Raw genomic sequence first — 19803 nt, forward strand, 5'->3', positions numbered from 1 at the left:
GGATCCAATTTTCGCAGGTATTTCCACTGGTCCTGCGGGGGAACAGGCCAGGTGTGCCTGCACATCACCCTGCAGACCCCTCTCCAGATCTTTCTCTTCCTTTCCATGAATTTTGTTCGGGATCTTCTTCGCTTGGATGTATTGCTCAGCTCTGACCTTGCACCAGTTTTGCTGTTCCTATTTCTCTTCCATCTCTCCGCCTCCTTCCAGGCACTGGGCTCTGCCACCTCGCCTCTGGCACCGCATCTCTGTTCACGCAACTCGCTGCTCTTGCACAATCTCCTGAAGGTTCACATTCCCCCTTTGGCTTCCTCACTCGCGCCCACTGGAACACAGCCATGACAGCACGTCACACTTGACAAAACCTATGACACCACCCCAACCCCTCAAAAACTGCCTTCAGCTTGGCCTTCTCCTGCACACAGCAGGGACTTGGCGTGGTCCAGGCACGCTGCAGAAGGACAGGCGGGCAGACACTTGTCCTTGCGTGAAGCGACCACATTTTCCAGCATGACAGCTGAACTCCAGGCTGCAGCTCGCCCTGGGGCTGGCACACGGAGGGGCAGCGCTTGCCCCCGCTCAAGGATTTCCACCTGGGACACATGGAAGAGGATCCAGCTTTCAGCCAGCCTGCTGACCCCCACCCACCTCCCCAAGCAAGCAGCGAGCTCCCGTTTAGCTCGGGGATGTCAGGGTTTTGTGCACGTTGCTTCTGCAGTGCCTGGCACAGAGGCCAAGTCAGCAACAGAGCTCGTAGGAGCCGTGATGGGAAGAAACAGTCCGCTAACGTGGAAGTGCTTGTTCTGACAGCGCTTTAGACAACTGCCTCTTCACCAGATAATCCCGCATCATTTCTCCTGAAGTGCTTTTAAAACTGAAATAACATGAAGTTGGAAAGTTCACAAACCATACCTGAGATGCAAGGCAGTAAAAATCAGCAGCCGATACAGATTTCCTGCAAATGGTTCACACGATCAGGTAGGACAGAGCTCCTAATTCGAAGGATAAGCGTGTTGATGGCCATTTCAGCTGTCACGCCGGGTCACGGCAGAGATGGAAACGCAGCAGGGTTTGAAAGGAACTAACTTTTGTTCAGGAGCTGAGACGAGTGCACTGAACAACAAGAGCTGAGTGAATAATGAATCATTTATTCAGGAACTGTCAGCTTGCTTTCTTCTCTGAATTGTCCTGGCTTCCTCTGGTTTGTTCTTCAGCCCAATACCGTGGGAGATGAAATACCAGCTGTAATTCACTGCAGAGCAGCTCCCTGACATTACCAACAGCTGCAGTTGGGCTCAGAGGCCACAAGATACATCATGTTTCTGGCTGAGTGAACACAACCTCGCGGCCTCTGGTTTCACGCCCAGGAGCCGTGCTCTGTTCGGGGTGGAAGCGTGGCGTGCCAGACCTGCCGTCGCACTCCTCCTGCACCCGGAGCGCCCGGTAGCGGGGCAGGAGAAGGGATGCTAAAGGAACCGCTCATCCTCATGAAAAGGCTCTTTCAGGTTGAGTTAACCACTCCATCGGGAGAGCCGAGCACAAAGGCAATTCCTGCCCGCACCGCACACAGGCAGGTTCCCTCATCACCTGCCCGGCGAGCCCAGAAGCACTGGGATCAGTTACACCAGGAGTTTCTGGTGGTAACGGCCTCGGCCCTGAAATTTACTTGGGTTTAGGGAGCCCATGGGAACAGAACCACGGCAACTGACCTCCCATCCACAGCAGAAGGTTTATTTCAGCGCTATGGATGTACCTTAGGTGTTCACTGATCACTTTATCATCTCCAGTAGCCCTAAGAGTGCAATGTTGTATTCAAAAACATGTATTCAGAGCTGGCTAATCACAGCTTAATTACAGAAGCTCAGCAGGCTCTTGTATGAACACCGAGACTGAGGCAGTTCCACTAGGAAACTTTTTATGAGATAAGCAGAAGCATCAAATTACTTGAGATGTGTGAGAAAAACCTATTTAGTGTTAATTGGGACAATTACCTTTTTTTTCTCATTTGCATGTGTCATGAATATTAAAACCATAATAAAAAGAAAACCCTTCCACCGGCTAACCGCTGCCCAAAGAGACAGGCTGCAGGGAGGAAGGAAGGAAGGAAGGAAGGGCGCCCAGCCCAAGGGGTGGATGGAGCCAGCCACGAAGCATCGCTGCAGGTCATGGAGAAGGGCAGTCCTCAGGAGAAAACGGCAGCAGCACCATCCATCCCCCTGTAGATGCTGATGGACCTCTGTTCCGTGCTGAGATGTTTTGGCCAGGCATTACATGCTCCGTGCTTTCTTCCTGCACCTCTCCAACTACCAGTCGTGGTCTCTCCAGCCACTTTTGATTCAGACAAGGACCGTCTTTTACTGTATGCACCACCACATCACGTTGCTCTTCTTCAGTAGCTGTTAGAGCAACACGACCCCAGCAGCTTGTACGGAGAGGTGAGAGATGAGGCTGAGCAAGGAGCTGCTGCCACAGCCTGGGGCAGCCGTGCCTGGTGGGTCACCCTGCAGTGCCAGGGACAGCCACGTCCCTGCGCAGACACTGCCCCATGACAGCAGCCCGCGTATCGGATGAAACGGAGACAGAAGGCAGCACTGCTGGAGCAGGGGAGCCCTCGCTGTGCCCTGTCCCTCAGCACAGCCCTGAAGGTTGCAGAAAGTCCCATCCCCTTCACAGCCCCCTGCAGCGCTCCCCTCTGCTCTCAAGGGGTTCAGACCAGGAGCTGAGGCCTGATGCCAGAGAACGACAGCCCTTCCCTGACAGTGGGTGAGGAGGATTTGGGGTTAGGGATCGCTGTGGAGACACAGATGGGAGCTATGCCATTTTCTCTCCCAAGGATACATGTTCCTCCTCTTTAAAACTCACTTTAGAGTCTGCTGGGAGCAGATTTCAGCTCCACGACACCCATTTGAACACATTTAGAAACCGATCGCTTCATTCCGATGCCACTTGACTCCTGCCCAGCTCTGCAGGTTTCACGCACTGCCAGGCAGGATCCCAGCTGCCAGCTGAGCCTGCCCAGGGACGTGGCTCAACATAGGACAGGCACCAAATACTTGGAACAGCTGGAGCCTGAACCCTCACTCCTGGCCCATTTCAGCATTCTTGGACCATGCAGCTAGATCTGAAAACAGTAGTTTGACACTGCTTCTATTTCTCTCCTTTTTTTTTAAATAGCATTAATGTCCCAGGGCGCTAGCCAGCACGTGCAGAATCACTGAAGCTGCAGCAGGCTTGCTGCCCATCCTGCCCTGCTCCTGTCCAGCACAACCCCATGGACTGGGTCAGGTCATGAACCAGGCAGAGCTGCCTGCGCAGCCACGGCAGTGACTCCTCGCCACTTCCAGCCCGGCGTCCCGACGGCTCCGCAGCTCCTCAGCAGCCCCTTCCTCAGACCTGGGGTAGCACGGGGGTCTGGTTGTCAGAACTTTGCTGACACTGGGCAGACAGTAACTTCTGTTAGGCCAAACGCCAAGCTGTATTGACCCAGCGTGAAATACCGACGAGATGATGTGCGCTATCCGCCTGCCTGCAGCGGCAGCGCTTCGGGGAAAACCCCGCTGGGCTGTGGGTGAGCCCTCTGTGCGTGGGCTGGACGATGCGTGCGCAGAGCCGGCCTGCCGCTCCTTCAGGGAGCCAGGCGAGGCCGAGCTTCCCAGTTCCTTGCCACTTCCAAAGGCGTTCCAGGCTGCTTGCTGTTTTCCCTCTCGTCTGTAGGAATTATCCGTGCCGGTGGAAGCGGCTGTGTTGCCACAGTAACCCCAAGCCCAGGACTCGGCTTTCCAGGAATGTGGGGAAAATGCCAGCGCTTTCCAAAGCACCACAACGCGTTCTAGAAAGAACTACTGGAGATAATTACATTCAGTAACACAGAAATAAACCATTAAAAATGACGGGTGTTTAAAGCCTTTTAAAAGCCTCATTTATAAACCCTGATGACATTTCTGAAAACGTGCCTTAAGAAGGAGGAACGTGAGCTGCAATTCCTCCCCGGAGCTGTGCTGGGCCCCAGGAAAGCCGCTGAGCCCCTGTGAAGCAGCTGCCGGTGCGGGACGTGGCCAGGAGGAGGGAGCCCAGAAACAGGGCAACCCCTGCAAGGGCCCAGCAAAGCCAGCCGGCGCCGCTCCATTTTCTCAGGCGAGTGATGGCAAAGCCACGAGCTAAGATACCTCAAACTTCTGTCAGCTACTGCCTAGGAGGGCAAGGTAAGCTGAATGGGCTTGCTGGGGTGTAGGCTGCAAACAAGTACGTTCAGCTGACCTCTGTTGTGCTTTCATAATTTACCTCTACTAAAGAATCATAACAGAGCTATTTACAGCAGCCATTAAATAAGGCAATATTTCAGCATTGATTTTGTGTCTTTCCCACTAGTGCACACATCTTTTGATAACTCAAACCTTATTGATTTTTCTATAAACAAAAAATTAATATCTGCAGCAGGAGAGTGTACAACTGGGTACAGCGGTGACAATCCGGCAGCCTCATGGGTGCTGGCTGGGAGAACAAAACAGGAAAGGAAGGGGGAGAGAAAACCAACGTGCTTGTGGCTTGTCTGCCTGAGGATTAACAAGAAGCCAGGAAAGAATGTTTGAAGAGCAGCAAATGGCACTGCATGAGCTGTGCTGACCTTCCAATTGCCCGTGAAACTCTCTTCATTTACCTTATTTATATTAAATTCTAGCACTGCTCTGGAGGCAAGGACACAGACTCCAATGGCCCGGGCACACCGAGGGCCTCCCAGGGCAGGAGCCGGAGGCTGAAGAGGGAAGGGGGGATCCCAGGGAGCTGGAACCGACCTCGTTCCTCTTCCCTCCCGGCCCTGCTGGCACGGCTGCTGGCCGCGGCATCCAACACCTCGTTAGCGGCGTGCCAGCGCTGCACGCGCCTTGTCCTGGCTTCCTCCGCAGAGCACCCTGGGGAGCCTCACAAATACGCAACCAGAGCATGAGAAAAGGGCTTGTGAAGCGAAAAGCGCAAGCAAAGGGAGGAAAAGGAGGGCTACTTTGGTTTGTCAGGGTGGGCTCTCCCCTCAGTCCGGACAGAAAGAAAGGGGCTTTGATCAGGATTACATTCTTGCTAAGAAATCAGGAGCTCCTCTGCAGCCAGCTCTGCCCCAGACAAGCGCTATTTGGCTGTCCTGCGTGCCCAAACCCACCCTCTGGGGCTCTGCTTTCCCGCAGACCAAAATGGTGATGGCATCTGAAGGCATTCTGCAGCCCCCTGCATCGACCCACAATCCCACGTCTTTTTGCTGCATTATACAGAGGTAGGCAGAGGGCATACGTGAGAAAACGCACTTTTCTGCGCCTAGCTGGAGTCTGACGGCGTTAAGCACCTGAGCTTGTGAACAGCACCGCTGGCTTCATGGGTGGCAGAACCCAGCTCCCAGTCCATGGGCACTGGTGCAGGAGATTAAGGCAAACTCAGTGACTGCGCCATGGGAATGGGAAGGTGCAGCCTTGGTCTCACTTCGTGTGCCTAGGGAACACTAAAAAAAAAAGGGCTAAATCTTTAAAAACTCCAGACAGAGATGTTAGTAAGCTATTCCACTCAAGCAGAGAGGCAAGGATCGCCAGGAGAGGTAGTATTTTTGTTAACCAGGCAGCAGGGCTCCTTCCCTGAAGGCAGCACTCCCTACCTGTTTTTTCATGAGACACTTTATGTGCTACTCGCAGTAAAGCAGAGGCTCTGCTGCCGCTGAGATGGGAGCCGGCAGGGTGGAGGCTGCCCACAGAGCATTTCTTCCCCCGTGCTATTACCTGGCAGAGAAGGCCGTGCCATGCAGCAGCAAGCCCTCCTAGCTTCATTTTCTAATGCCCAGAGTTTTGGCAGGAATGATTGCTGAAGAACAGTGAGATTACTAAAAACCAGTAAGTTATAGGGCAGCCACGCCGCCTGCTTTAATAGAGACAAAGGGTCAGGGAAGCTACAGCACTAATCATGACAAATGTTTTTTTCTATGTTGTGACATTTGTATACCAAGCTGACTGTAAAGCAAAAATTACTTTTAACTTTTTAAGTAAAAAGAACGAGCTCATGGGATCAGTCCCTGCACAGACAACCCGAACTAATTCAGACTTGGTGCTCCTTAACAGGGCCAAGTAAGGGCAATGCAGGCTTTTACAGCTCCCCCCATTTGGGTGTCCTTTTTTGATTCTTTTGGCATTTTGTATTAGTCTGATTCCATTAGAAGGAGTTGCAGGAAAAGCAATGGGCAGATAAAGGAATCCAACCAAAATCTAATGGAGAAAACCATCTCTTTCCAATAGCCAAGAGGTATGACAGACAGTAATGGATTTCATACCCGCCTGATGTAAAGCTGATGGTAGGGTGAGGAAAATTTAGTGATAACAGTTTATCAACGTCCTGATGGAAGATAATGGGTTACCATCAGAGACATCCATGTGCACGCCTCCTTCAGCGTGTCACTTGTCAGCTATTCCAGGCCTGTACCACGGCGGTCTCCCCTCCCCACCTTAATCCCCATTTGCACTATCTGCCGCAGGCAAAAGTCATGATCCTGTATTAGCATAACACCTTTTTACTTTCCGTAAGCAGAAGGCAGCTGTAACCCACATCCCCGGCAACTGAAGGACACGCTAGCTCGGCTGCCACAGCCTTCTATTTCAGGAAGCAGGCTGGGAGGAAGGTTTCATGCTAGCTCTCTCCCAGGAAGCCTCTCCAAAGCAGCAAAAAGCCAACCCCAACTTAAACTGCACTCTTGATACAATTAATACAAATTTCGTTTTAAAACCAAAACCTGATCCAGGTGGCTGTTTGAACAGCAGCACACCCAGCGCAGGACCTGGATTAGCAGTTCACCCCTTTGTAAGTGGTTACAGGGACTGCACTGAGCTGAGGGATAAGCTGAAAACAGATTTGCTTCTATAAGGACACAAATTCTGAAGTGCACGCAGGGCGCTCTCCCAGGCCCATACGCCCTGTGTCTTCACCACTCCCACAACCAGACGTGCTGCAAACTGCAGAACATCGGAGGCTACTCTATCAGTCCTTCTTCCAACAACACGGATTTCCTCAGAATTACAGATTCCGATCTTCTCAGTACCGGGGGCTTCAGGAGAACATACAAATCCATCCCAGAAAGCACCAGCTAGAAAGTCTCCTACGATCCTTCAGACCTGCCATGCAACCCTGACATGTAATGCATAAAGATGCACTGCATAATTGCCGATGCCATTTTTTCCCTCCCCGTTATTTCTTCTGGAAGGCTGTTCCAGGTCCTGTCTCCTCTGACAGCCTAATTTTTCTGTCTAAACTTATTCTTGGCCTGTTTATGCCCATCTGTTTTGCATTAATATTATCTGGGAGTTTAAATAGCTGCATTTCCATTTTATTTCGGTTTCTCCACTGACACTGACCGTATTGGCTAAGTTTTCTATTTTGCTTGACCAGGGATTTTCAGACACTACATGGGAAAGGATTTCAGTGCTATGGGTCCAGTTTCCAAACCTCGGCACCAGCTACGGCCCATGTTCCTTTTAATGCATGTTTATACTCCAGCTAGTCAGCTGCTGAAAACAACCAGGATGAGAGACACAAAGTGTTATTTGCATCTTCACCTCCTTCTGAGACACATCTACAGGAAGGCAATCTGCACAAAAGGAGCTTTTTTGCTCAGGTGGGAGACAACAGGAGTTTAACTCTATCACTTTAGCTCTGATCAGACTATAGCTCCAGCACAGATAGGAGGATTTTTTCCCTAACCACCTCCCTCTGCTCAGAAATATCTTTATAAAGCAGCCCAGCCAGATGGGGTCGAGAGGAGCACAAGCCTGGAAATGCAGTCGTGGGCAGAGCACGCCCAAGGGCACAGCCCCAGCCCTCCGGGTCCTCCGGGGGATGCTCAGCAGAGCTGCACGGCTCTCCCCGAGCCTGCCCCAGCACAAAGCCAGGCTGTCTCCCTTCAGAAATCCCTTCCTGACACGCAAGTACCACATCCATTCAAAAAGAGCTTCTCCCACCCCCTCATTTCCTCGTAAAAGCAAGGTATTAGCCCACCAGACAGGGGCTGTGTCAGCTGTTAGGTGTCAAATTCTGCACGTCACTGCAGCATTTGCACGTATATGTATTTTTTTCCAGGGGCCAGTTAGGTGTAAACCAACAGAAACGTGCATGCAGGCTGCTTAACAAAGAAAAAGAACATTTCACAACATACCACCTCTTTTTCATCCACTGCTTACTTGTTTTTCAAAGACAGGGGGCCTGGCCAGTCCCTTTCCTAGTTTGCCTAGGAACCTCCCCCTTTGCCCACTAACGGGACAGGGGGAAGCTTCCTGCAGAAACACGTCCTCAGCTCTTCTGGCTGTACGCAGCGATAACCACCCAACACTCACCCTTACAAAAGCCCTTTCCAGCATACAATTACACGTGTGACAGTGCTGCTTCTCCTGCCCGTACCCATATGCATACCCAGCACAGTGTGTAAATAAATAGCCAGTGTCACACAATTTATCTTCATTTGTCAGCAGTGACAGGATAACTCACTTGTGACTACCCTACTCCATCCTCTCCTCACTCAGGAAGATTGATGCTCGCACAGACACTCCCCATCATGTTTTTACAGCCATCTGGACTCAGGTGGTTTCTGCTCTGCCAGGCGGTGGGAGCCTGGGGCAGCCACGGGGGCTGCACCCACAAGACCCCAGCCCCTGGCTCCAGCACCAGGCTCACCGCACCGTCCAGGTGGCGGCGGCTTTATTTTCCCTCTGCTTTACAAGCTAGTAGCTCGGCTGTGCTATGGCATTTTGTCCTACACACCGTGGGTTTTCCATCAGGCCGTGTCTCAGCCCAGCACCCCCAATGACAGAACCAGGACAAAGCCTGCAGGGAGGAGCAGGCAGCAGGGGAAAGCTGGCCAGGACCTCCAACACCCCTGCAGGCAGGTGCCTCCCACTGTGCCAGTGCAGTGAAGGTGCTCTTCTCCTTATCCTCTTCCACCTCCCCCTCCACCTCCTCCTCCTTCTTCCCCTCTTCCTCCTCCTTTGCTGTTTAGAGACTATGAGAGGAGGGCGAGGAAGGGCACCAGGTTCAGACAGAGCCGAGCTGGGGCACGCAGCCCATGGTGGGCACCGGCCGCCCTCCCACATCCCTGCCCTGGGCTAAAAGGAGCTGCTTGGCCTCAGGCGTTGCTTTGGCCCTGGAAGGAAGGGCCTGCCCTCGGCTCCGCGGGCTGGGGGCTCAGAGCTCCCCTCTCCAGCTGCGCTGTGCCCGCTCCCAGGGACCCTGCTCTCGGTGCAGACAGAGCCCTGCCTCTGGCCAGCTAACGTGCTGCCCTCTGTGCTCGACACACCCCGCTCCTCGCGCAGTGCCTGCAGGTCCCTGTCTTTCAAACGCCTGGGGAACAGACCCGGCTCTTAGCCCCTGCAGCAGGGAATGGCAGCCCAGCCCCTAACGCTAGATCCCTGCTGCTTTGCTGAATCAAGGCCACAGGAAAAAACAAGTTTCAAATGCACTTCTCGAGCTTTCCCTGTTCCGCGGGCACAGGGGTCTCACTGTTCAGTTGTGTTTGGTCCAGTGGGTTTGGAAATTACTCACAAAAGCTTCTTATTTCAAACACAGCTGGTGGCAAGGAACTGCATTTCAATGCTTTCTTACGGCCTGCTAGTATCCCAGGAGCTTTCTGTGCCTGTAGTTATGATTGCCAGGGAAATGCATAATGGAATGAGCAAACAGTTTAATCTAATACACACCTGTATAACAACATTAGTAGTTGCCATGCGGCATAATGAGCACAGCACCTTTCCTAGTTATACAGGTGCTCCCCAGGTTTTAAATAAGATTGCATGTCCCCTGTAATTATAATACAGAGCTCGGTGTACTGATATGTAACATATATTTCTAGCACTGCTACCTGGCAAGAAGCATTTGAAACTCCCTAGAGAAAAGAATTATCTTAAAGGCAGCATAAAGGATAATGACAAGATTACAATTCACACAGTGAAATAATAATGAATTAAGGTGATGGTATTGCTCAATCTTATTTCCAGCCCCAATGAATTGAATTTGTACCAATTTTGCCTTGCTGCTGGCTTGTTAGATGGGATTCTGCTGGAAGTGGATGGTGCTGCCTACAACTTTGAACTGTTACAAAGACAGCAATTTCTGTATTACTAATTTGGCTACACTATCCTTGAAATGAGAAATTAATCAAAAGGTTAAGTGTCAATGTTGCAAACACTACCGGAAAACTTATTAAATTGATTAAAAAAGAACATTTTCCTTTCTTTCTCTCCCATGAAAATTTGCCGCAGGTTTCAAAATATTATCTTTGATTTTATTTTATTAGGAAACAGACATTTTTAATGCCACATGAGCATGGCTTATCATATTCATCTGCTTTGCTGGGACTGGTTCATTAGCTACTTCCAGTAGTCATGATCTGGCATTGCACCTACTCGGTGCTTTACTTTTACCTCAACTACTCAAAGATTCAGATTGCAGACGATTTTAATCTCTTCCTTGGTCTAGACTTAAAGCCTGCTCAGTCTGCATCTGGTTTGATGGATCTGGAAGAAAGGTGCGGGGGCACAGTCAGCATGACTCCCTCCAAAGAGAGGACCAGAAGTCAGAGGAGAGGTTTGGGTAAAATAATGTTGAGAGCTATCACACTTACAATAAGATTACTGCAGCTGACCCAGCTAATAAACCTTCTTACTGCAAGTGTTCAATGTTAATTTGTCTGTGAGAATTGATGTACATTAACACAGCCTAAGAAACACGCTGGGAACATTTAGAGCTGGAGCTCCCATGCTGTGAGGCTGACTGAAATCAGGCTTGGCTGCACGGTTCTTGCCAACGTATGTTAATAGCAAAACATTTTAAAACAATTTTTATTTTAACACCACCGTGGACCAATTCAAAATTAATCTCTAATTCACACAGCAACACAGAAAAGTGGGCTTGCCCTTAGCTATTTTTTTGCTTTGAGAACAGAGGTGCGTATTTTAACAGGTATCTCAATTCCATGCCCCGGACGAGGGACCAGGTGCACACTTAGAGGTTAGTATTACGATGATCTGGGCCAGAAGGGGTAAGGTATCAGGTCCCCCCCGCAGCACCAGGGACACACGAGCACCGAAGCCATCCCCACTTGGGTGCAGGAGCCGCAGCATGCTCCCAGCTTCCTCGCCAGGACGCCCAGTGGGACAGGACGGCAAGGCGCAGCCGTGTCCCTCGGCGCCCAGCGCTGCAGGCAGCCTGCCTCCGCCAGCGAGGGCTTCTCAGTGCGATTCCTCTCAAATTAGACAATTCTCTGAACAGCCCTGCAATAACACTCTTTATTGCTAATACTCAACCGCAAAATGGAAAAGACCTTGAGATGCGGTAGGTGGGATGCAATGATAGCTCGCTTTTAAGGAAAATAAGGCATTTACCTTATAAATATAAAATGATCGAATAAAGCAATTAGTGCGGAATTGCACATATATAAAGTGATTCACCTCTAATTGGGTTGTTCTGAAAGCAAATTAACTCTGAAATGAGGAATGCTAAAGAGATTTAAAAAAAATATGGAATCCTAATCACTGCAGAGGAAGACGTTTGGCAAAGGTTAGCCAAACACCGACACAAATGGGGATGGAAACTGATAAAAAAAGACCCGGGCCGTAGCTGCTTTTTTAAAGCAGACACTTCCTGAAGGACTAAAATAGAAAAAAGCAACTCGCTCCCAGCTAACAAGGCCAAAGTCATATCTGGCCTGCAGGAAAGTCACCAGCTGTACGCCACTCCTGCGCCCAGCTCTGACTTTGAGGAGTCACCTGCCCAAACCCCGCTCTCATTTGCATTCTTCTGCACCAGGGCTGTATATTGGATTCAATCACATCCCCACCTACAGCCATTTTGCTCCTTGAGTGTTCTGATTGCAGTTTATACAACTACTTGCAGCTGAAATTACATTGCCTACAGCCTTTTATTGATAGACTGGCAAGGTAATTAAAAAGGAGGCTTTTCCAAAAAAAACTTGTATCAACATTGGGGGAATAAATCCATAAGATTACTCTTTAAACTCTAAGAAGGACAGTGGAGAACAATCCCCAGTTATAATGATGTTCTAAAAAAAATCTATTAAATCTGATAGTACCACATATATCTTATGTATTATGAATGTATTAATATATAATCGTTTTTTATAAATATTAATAAGAGCTCACATCTAAAGGAGTTTGAAACTTGCATTCTTAATTAATCCAAAATTCACATCATCTCCAAAAATACATATGCATTTCATTATTTTAGACCAATGCCTAGGAGCATACACCTGCAAAAACATCTACCAGAAGTGGCTGCACTTGCTCCTCGCCCCTGCCTTCACCTTTGCAATGGCCAAGGACCCCCTTAACTCACAGCTGAGGTGCAGCTCCGTGGAGGAGCGATTCTGCTGAAGGCCACCCCGCACCTGTAGCTCGCCGAGGCCATGTTTCGGAGCTCTGACATTATTGTCACTGACCAGTGCAGCCCTGTGATGCCAGGAGATTACAAGCTCGCTGCCCAGCCGAATGCCATGCATACAGAGGAAGAGTGGCTCCAGCTCCAGCTCCAAAACCTTCCTCCAATTTAGCCTGCCAGGTTATTAGCCACTAGCAGGGAGTGTAGGAGTGACAGAGAAAAGGCAAGAGAGAGCTTCTGAAAGAAACCTGTGATTTGAGAAAGTCTGGCACTGCCATGCACTAGGAAGTTAAACGGAGCATCTGCCCAAGGACTGGCTAACACAGAACAGATGGTTGTGATTGGAAAGGTGCAAATGAGAAGCTGCTTGCATGCAGCTTGTTTCAAGTATTACACAAAAATTACTTTTGTTTAAAATGCTCTCCTGGTTCCTGTTCCATTCCTTCCCCACCAAAGGGTGCCTGCAAAGACGTCTTTGGCAGCCTCCAGCAAAGGTTGGTGAGGCTTCAGCCTTCTCTTTCCAAACATTTTCCAGGCATAAAAACAATTAAAAGCACTACTGCAGAAAGAACTTGCTCAGTGGAAAAAGGTGCAGGCATAAAAATCGGATGAGGTTGTTTTTTGTTTTAAACACAAAACTGTGAAGCTGGTAAAAGAAAACAGTAGGTCTAGATATCCTATAGCAGTGGATAGTATTGAGCACTGCCAGGGTCGAACCCTTAGTTGCAAACAGCCGAGCTGCCCAGGCTATGGACTGCCAGAAGCATTGACTGCGTGGCTGGATGGGTCCACAATGAATTTCCCTCTCATTAAAATAAATCCAGTGTTGACATCTGAGAAGGAAGAATAAGTTCTGTGTCATTATTAAAAATATTTCAAAGACACTATTATTACAGTGTTTTATTGTTGAAAGATTTTAAGATATGCCTTATAAATCTTCCTCCATTAATCAATAAGACAAAATACTAATTATAACCACAGAAAGGTTTTTACTGGAATTTGAGCGAACACAGTTCTGTTCTCAGAGACACAGCAATGTATTAAAATATTGACTGTTCAAATATATGTTAGGAAAACACTGATCTGAATTAGGTCACCTTAGTTACACTTTCTACATCCCTTAGGCTACATAGAGGACATACTAATTGAATCTATAAGGCAGTCACTTTTTTGGCTTGTTTTATATACCATGCTTTTTATATAACCACATCCTGATACGGATGCATAAATGGATAGGGTGCAGAACTTGAAACTGTACGTAGCACAGAAATCAGCATTGGGGCGTTCGTGGAGCCCATGGAAGCACTTTGGCACGCCGGCGTGGCACCTAAGGGACACAGACCAACACCAGCAGAAAACAAAGCATCTTTCCTCAGGGACAAACGTGCTCACATACTATACCATCTGAAATGGAAGACTGGGTGTAAGAACAGCTACCATTAAATTCTCCACTGGTTCACGTGAGCCCTGAGCTGGGTAGGTAGGAAGAGCAGCAACGCAGAATTTGTCTATATAGCCGAGGTTTAAATGTTAAGTTATTAAAGCACTGTGTAAGTAAATATAATAAAAACTTCAAACAGTAGAATGAAATATAAATATTTTTATCATATTTGACTGGCTGCTAAATTTATATATACTTTTTATTTCAAGCGAACCCAGGGCTTGGTGTTTAAAAATTAAATTCTCCCTCTCTGCATGAGTCACTGTCTTGTTAACTGGTGACCTACTTAGCTGGGAGGCTTTACCATTGTTTCGCTTTCTGTTCTCAACTGATCAGATTTTTGCTGCAAGCACAATCTTCAAGACCTTCCTCCTGGGTTCACATTTAACTCATCTCTTGCATTTTCCGTGGGTTATTCTACGAGACACTTTCACACTGTCATCCCATACAGAACCTGATGCCTTTTTAGATGCCAATTGAAGCGTTCTCCTTTCCACTAAACCTATCCTATTATGCCTAATACAGTCCCGTGTTAGAAGTGCATTCAAAGCCGTTTGTAAGGCATGAATACATAAAGATCATTTTGTTGAACCACATGCAAGGAATACACAGCCACTTGCATGTCCTTTCTATCAAAAACCATCTAATAATTAAACATACACATCAAAAAGGTGAAACAAGCTTCACGGTGGCAATTTAATTCATTACCTCTCAGATACTGGCACTTCCTAAGCACTGAAGGTGAATTTGTCTTCCTACCAGATCTGCCCACATCAAGTAGGGGTAATGAGGAGAGCTGGAGGAGCTTGGGGAAAATCCCCGTAACGAGCTTTCCTCTCTGCTAGTCAGCATATTAGTGCCAGAGAATAATCCCAAATGGGAATATTTCTCCCTTGACAGAGATCTTTGACTGTCTGGTTAGTTTGTTGTTGTTGTTGTTGTTGTTGTGTGTTTTTAAGCTAAAATATTAATGAAGAATTCCAAATTTCCTTAAATTTTTTTTTTCAAAAACAACCACACCAGCACACCACCAGCAGCACCTAGGGCTTGCTCTTGGTCAGGGTGCCCATTCAGAGCACCAGGAGCTGCGATGCTGCGCAGCCAGCTGGTTCCAGAAGGCACTCGGCAATGAGAAGTTCATCGGGGCAGCCCCTCCACATCTGTGCTAACGCAGACACCACGCGGCTCCCAGCCAAGGAGGCTTTCTCCAGAGCTTTCTCCCTGTCGGCACTTCTGGCAATTAAGTTGGGAATTATCTAGTAGTGTTTGCAATTCCTATTGTAAATTCAAAGAATTCATTCACTCAAGAGATCCTAAGACATAAGAGAGTTACATTAAGGTCTGGGTTTTCCTCAAGGAATGGCACCTTAAAACCTGCTGCCAAATCAGAAGAGTTGCAACATTTCACAGATGTTCCCTAAAAACATTCCCGGTGATCTTTACGAGCAACAATTAGCCAGGAAAAAGGCTAGCATTTCATCTGACGCAAGTCCGTTACACTTGCGAAATGCCACTTTCTTAAATTTTTCTAATGACCTTTTACGTGTCTCTACTTTTCTCTTCTTGGTATTTCAACAAGATGCCCGGAGTCTCTGGAGAGAAAAGAAAATTGAATACTTACTCTGTGGCACTTCAGAGAAGTGGTCTCCAAAAAAACCTAACCTCTACCACCTTTGGAGACATAACTAAATGTCACCAAGGAATTTCTCATCTCTCAAGGCAAATTAAACAGAGATTGGTCTCAGTTGCACACTTGACAGCTGCCATTCAAACCTCCTTGATAGCTCTTTCCCCTTCATTTGGGGATTCATACGCTGCTGAGTTTCCAGGAGGTCGATGCCACCTTCTGCCGTGGTACCACGGCACTCAGCAGAAAGGGCCCAAATCCTGAATTAATGTTGCAGTCGCACAGAGCAGGCACCGCATCAGCAATGGGGTGAGGGATGAACACGGTGTATGCCTCCACCTGGCTCAGCGAGGTGCAGGTACTGCAGTGCTGTCTTTTATGTAAAATTCTGCCTCCGTTTCCTTACAGTAAGCTTTGTTTCTGTAAGTGCTCATTTCCAAATAAATCATTTTCAAATGCCAGAGTAAAAAAATCCTTTTTACAATAATTGCTATTTACTATTTCTTCGCAGGTGCTAAGAGTATTTTATAACTCTGAGTTTTCTTCCTTTTTTTTTGCATGCATGCAATGACTACAAGGCAAAACAAGCGAGACCATCTCCCCACGCTGAACGCTCGCTGTTTACTCCACACCGTGATTGTTCTCACTAAGGAAGGTTACTCTACACTTAGGGCTGATTAAAACCCTGAAACACAGTAAATTAGATTACTAACCAGATACTGGAGTAACAATAGCTTCCCAGATTTGGGGGAATGAACAATGGCAAAGCATGAGACAGAACTGGTCAGTTATGGGAGAAAAAAGCGCCAACTTCTGCACTGGTGGGCCCCAAACACACTGGACAAAACGCACCATGAGGCGTGCAGCTGCAAGTGGGAAATTCCACACCAACCATTCGATTTGCAAAGCCAGGTGGCATTTTGCTGATTACCCCTTCAGACAAAAGCCACCTCACTGTCAGCACTCTGAACGTGCAGCCCACCTCCACATGGGGTTCAGCATCCTCACGCTTCAGCTGCTTGGGACAGGAATCCTCACCTACACGCGGCACTGCAGGGTCACCAGCAACCCTGCTTTTGTGCCAAGGGAGAGCGCTTTGCCTGCGTGCTGAGAGCATGCAGCTCCCTCGGCAGCTCTTCCAGAAGACACCCAAGGAAGCAGCAGCCACGGGGCCTCCCAGCGTCGCCTATATTCTGGAAAGAACAGCCGTGCGACATCAGCCAGACGTGCCTTGCTCTCCTGCCTGCCCTCATTAGGTGCTATCACCACCCTGAATAAAATGAATGAATGTTATGCTCTATCCTAATTCTGAAATATGTCATCTTTTTGGCATTTTTTTTTAAATAATTTAAGGAAAAATTACAAAACCACAGCTCATAACAGAACTCCTCGTGTATTTGCTGTGTGTCCTTATAGATCTGTTGAAACAGTACTTGCCGAGGTTTTTAACCAGCTGGCTGATAACACCTCTGCAAAGCTAATATAAATTGACAAGAAGATGCTAAGTGACATGAGTCAGGTTGCAAGCTGCAGGAGTATTTCCTCTGTGATCTGTGCTCGTCCTTGAAAGCAATTTCTGTTATGGGTACTTTGTGTGTATTAAAGAAAGCAAATTCATATATTTGCAAATGATGCAAAGGTTTCTATAGGTGATTACTGCACCCTAGGAGTGTCCTTGGTAATCTCATACTCAGTCGTCTCCCTTTGCAGAGCATATAGCTCAGCCTACAAGTGTCAGGGTGACAAAGCTGAAGCTTGCACTAATGCAGTAGATCGATCACTTGACTGAAAGATACACAGACACAGAAAACATGTTTTATACCTGTCATATTCAAGGGTAAACTTCCAGCACTTGAGAAAGCTGCTCAGATAATTCTGAAAAGCAGACAGTTGTGCTAGCCTCAGTGTCTAATCAAAAGAAAAATATGTCGTCTGTTTAACAATACCAACATTTTGAGACTCCTCAAAGCAGTTAACCCATGGACACAGATCTAAGGCATCTGAAGTTTGGCTAAGAACTTACATGATTGAAAACCCATGATGTAAATTTTAGTCATTGAAAAGTCAAGCTGAGCCATCAAACAAAAATAGTGTCTATACCCTGACATATCAGGGAATAGACATTGTACTTTCCAGGTGATAAACAACTGGGAGAGCACAAGCTTCAGATCATGAGAAATATTCTTGCTTTATACTGCAGTCTGGTTATATCAATTGTAAAGTTCAGACAAACTTTATTTTAGGGCATTAAGAGTTGAAGGTCATGCTGTGTATCACCAGAATGAAAAATTCTCATTTCTCACAGAAAGTGCTAGAGTAATCCCTTCTGACTGTCGCTGCGATTGCATACACTGGATTAAAAGGCACAAACGGTGTGAAACGGCTGATGAGATCTTCTGGGCATCCCGATCCTTCTGCTGGTGAGCACTAAACTTAATGAATGGTAACCAGTGAAAATTGCTCCATCAGCGTTCCTTTCAAACAAAAAATGCTTTACATAGCAGCATTAGTGGAAATTAGTGGAATTTCCACTAACATACATAGGCTCCTCACACCTGTACCCAGGGGCACATGCAAGCCTTCTATCCTATTTTTTCCGGTTCAAGTAAACACTGCTAGCTGGCTCTGCTAGGGAGATGAGGCAACAAGACTTAATGCTGTCTATATGGGAGGCTTTTCATTTCTTCCTCCCCCAGGAACTGCTTAATTCATTAGTCTATTTCAGCCACACCTGACAGAGTGCAGAGATCAGCCTTCTTTGTAACTGAGTTCTTAAAAGGCGTTTGTGCAGAGGGGGTGTAATGGAAAGAAAGGCTTCAGCTTTTGCTTGGGGCTTTGCTTTACCAAGCACCAAAGAACCCACAGGGACAAGGGGCAGAGCAAGGAGGGACGCTTTGAGTGCTCCTGGCAGAAGGCTGCACATCGGAGCTCATGCCTCATTAGACAGCGGAGAATCCAACCACAAGGCGTGCACCTATAAACAAGGATCAATACACGGGCCTCATTAGTTCAGCTGTTCATGGAACACCGTGTTTTCATTACACTCATGAATTAGGATTTTCAACCCACTGAGGGGAAAAGGGTGAGCTTTCAAAATGCAATTATGCCAACGCCGAAGTCAAGGCTGGAGGAACACTGCCAATAAAATGAAGGTTTGAGCCCGTTTCCAGAAGCAGTGTTGACAGTCTGATGGGCACTGGACACCCCTGACTCCGGGGCTGATGAGAGCTCTTTCAGACCACCCTGCAGTATAAAGAAGCGTTGAACAAACTAAACGCTGTGAGAATCAGGCCCCTTTTTGGTTTACTGAATACTACAAAAAACAATTAGCAGCTGTTGAATTACGCTGCAATTTGTCAACACCTCTTTGCTTTATTAAGAAGGACCCATTGATACTCCAGTGGCTAACACCGCATATTGGAGGTGCGATTAGCTGCTATCTTGAGTTAATTTGCCTTAAGACTCTGCCATTTGCAACTACATTTCTTAAAAAAACAATGTTGCAGCTCTCTTGCCTCAGTGTGAAGAACACTAAATGTAATTATTTCACAACATCCTCACCCTCCAGGGAAAAATCAGAGCTTGTAGGTGTTTCACTCAGATTAGCATGCATTAAACCAGTAGGGGCATGCAGCCCCCAGTCCAGTGCCAGGTTAGACCTCCCATTTCTGACCAGTGGAAAAAATCTTCAAACTGGGCAGGTGATGTGCACATTTTAATGCAAAGAGCGGGACTTCCCCTTTGCCTTCACAGCAACGACTGGAGATCGCAGTTCAGATATTTTTCATCTTAAATGGCAAGCATCTAAAAAAGGAAAAAAAATACTTAAAATAATAGTGTATTAAAAAGACCTGTTCTCTAGAGTGCCAGAACCAGAGCACCATTTCCAAAAGAAACTGCCCCGCTCGCTCATCAAGCTCCTTTGTACCACAAGACCAGGAGCCATGGCACTGGCACCACCACTCCAGTGCCAGTCTCGGAGCACTGGTGCTGAAAGGGCACAGGAAACCTTCACAGTCATGTTTTATTTAGGTACCAGAGCCATTTGCCCAGATCCTCAAGAGCACTTGGACTTTTAATGCCCTTTGCAGAAAGCCCTGCAAGAGTTACACACATAACCAGTTCTGACAGTGCCTGCCCTCCGAGCGCGACACTTGCTCTGCCGTTCCAGGCAGTGAGAAGTTAAGCAGAGGAACAAGATCTTGCTACAGCTGTACTCAGGAGCAGCACGGGCTGAAGTATCGAGATCTCCTAGGATTAAGACCTTTGCATGCAAAAATCAATCATTAAAACATGCGCATGAGCTGATTGGTTTCACACGTGCACGGCCTGT

At 47.7% G+C, this 19803-nt stretch overlaps 1 protein-coding gene and 1 long non-coding RNA gene across 4 annotated transcripts in view; one reads left to right on the forward strand and one right to left on the reverse strand.

The window, feature by feature from the left end:
* Positions 1 to 18356, forward strand: part of GRIK3 (glutamate ionotropic receptor kainate type subunit 3) — a 141247-nt gene extending 122891 nt beyond the window's left edge. For all 3 annotated transcript variants that reach the window (XR_014575198.1, XM_083810353.1, XM_083810352.1), the window contains one exon: positions 1 to 18356. This exon is cut by the window's left edge. The gene's annotated coding sequence lies outside the window, so the exon portion shown is untranslated.
* Positions 1 to 19803, reverse strand: part of LOC310886170 — a 228797-nt gene that overhangs the window by 161691 nt on the left and 47303 nt on the right. The gene's annotated exons all lie outside the window — the stretch shown is intronic.

Source organism: Anser anser (genome assembly GCF_964211835.1).
Source record: "Anser anser genome assembly, chromosome: 24".
Lineage (NCBI taxonomy): Eukaryota > Metazoa > Chordata > Aves > Anseriformes > Anatidae > Anser > Anser anser.